We start from the raw sequence: 1,909 nt of genomic DNA, 5'->3' as shown, positions 1-1,909 counted from the left end.
TGCAGGAAGGATAGCCTTTACAACAGATAGCACTGGAGCAATGAGACATCGGAAGCCAAAAAAAGAAGTGAAACAGAACAAAAACAGAAGAGCTTGGGCTTAAGCCTCTTGCATGCTCAGTCTCTCAGTTGTGTCCAAGTCTTCACTACACTATGGACTGTGGACAACCAGGCTCCTCTCTCCATGGGATTCTCCAGGCAAGAATACTGGAGTGGGTTGCCATTTCCTTATCCAAGGGGTCTTCCCAACCCAGGGATTGAACACAGGTCTCCTGCATTGGCAGTCAGATTCTTTACCACTGAGCCACCAGAGATGCTCTTATAAAAAATTATATCAAAATGAATCACAGACTAAATATATAATTCAAAATTAAGTGTTATAGCTCTTCTAGAATTGGTCTAGTAGGTTTCTGGTCTTTATCAGAAGACCCCTCATAGAAAAAAAAATATGAACTATAACTTTTAGAAAAAAACTGGAGAAAAATTGGGGGATGTAGGACTAAATAAAGAAGTCTACAAAAACATAATCTATAAAAGGAAAAACTGATAAATTAGACCTCACCCAAAACTTTCACTTTTGCTATGCAAAAGATCTTAAAAGGATGAAAAGATAAGCCACAAACTAGGAAAAAATACATGCAAACCACATATTCAACAAAGGACTAGAATCTAGAATATATAAAAACTCACTAAGAAACATTACTCACCCAACATTAAGAAACAAACAATCTAATTAGGAAATGAGAAAAAAGCATTAATAACATGTCACCAAAGAGAATATACAGATGGCAAGTAAGCACATGAAAAGATGTTCAACAGCATTATCCATTAGGGGAATGCAAATTAAAACTCCAATGATAAATCACCACACACCTTTCAAAGTGGCTAAAATGAAAAACAATAGCAGCGCCAAATTCTGTCAAGAATGCAAAAAACTGGATCATCCATAGATAGCTGCTGAGAATGAAAAATAAAAGTCTGGAAAACAATCTGGCAGCTCCCCACAAAACAAAAATGTGGCTACCATACAATCCAGCAATAACCCTCTTGGACCTTTCTCCCAGATAATTAAAATTTATGTTTACATCAACATCTACATACAAATGGTCATAACAGCCTTATTCATAATGACCCAAAACTGGAAACAACTCTGATGTCTTTCACCAGATAATCACTGAACAAGCATGGTACATCCATACCATGGAGCACTACTCAACAATGAAAAGGACAAAGTATGGACACACATGGCTCAGATGAATCTCCAGGGAATTATGCTAGGTGGGAAAAATAAAAAGAACAATCCTAAACCACAGATTTTGTGGTTTTGTTTATACAACATTCTTGAAATAACAGAATTATGGACATGATGAACAGGTCAGTTGTTGCCAAGAGAGGAGGGCACCATGAGGGATTCTTGTGGTGATAAAAATGTTCTTTTCCTCGAAAAGAAAATGAAATATCAATTGATAAATTTCATTGTATCAATGAAATATCCTGGTTGTGATAATGTAAAATTGTTTTATAAAATGCCACCACTGGGAGAAATTGAGCAAATTATACACAGGATTCTCTGTACTATTTCTTAGCAATTCATGTGAATCTACAATTATCTCAAAATGAAAATTCCATTTTTTTTTAAAAAACCTATATCTTGGGTGCTTGATTGTTTTCTTTTTACATTTTTATCTGTGATATTTGCTTATAATTTTTTGTAAATTTATTTGAAAATATTAGCCTATTGGTATATTTAAGGAATTTTTTAAGTATTTGGTCATTTGACACAGTAATTCTAAGCCCAGAAATATAGCCTGAGAAAAAACTCACAATGCAGATAGAGATGTTCATTGTAACAATATGTGCTAACATAAAATCCTGAAATCAACTTTGTGTCCAACATCTAAGGAGAGATT

The 1,909-nt window shown here is 34.5% G+C and overlaps 1 non-coding gene across 1 annotated transcript; it reads left to right on the top strand.

The window, feature by feature from the left end:
• Positions 1-371: 371 nt before the first annotated feature.
• LOC114115924 (U7 small nuclear RNA) lies at positions 372-432 on the top strand. The gene has a single exon (XR_003590029.1). It is a non-coding gene; the product is annotated as a U7 small nuclear RNA (small nuclear RNA).
• The last annotated feature ends 1,477 nt before the right edge of the window (positions 433-1,909 follow it).

The sequence above is a fragment of the Ovis aries genome, chromosome 7 (genome assembly GCF_016772045.2).
Source record: "Ovis aries strain OAR_USU_Benz2616 breed Rambouillet chromosome 7, ARS-UI_Ramb_v3.0, whole genome shotgun sequence".
NCBI classification, from domain to species: domain Eukaryota; kingdom Metazoa; phylum Chordata; class Mammalia; order Artiodactyla; family Bovidae; genus Ovis; species Ovis aries.
The sequence above is the reverse complement of the archived record's forward strand: the minus strand, read 5'-3'. Positions and strand labels throughout refer to the sequence as shown.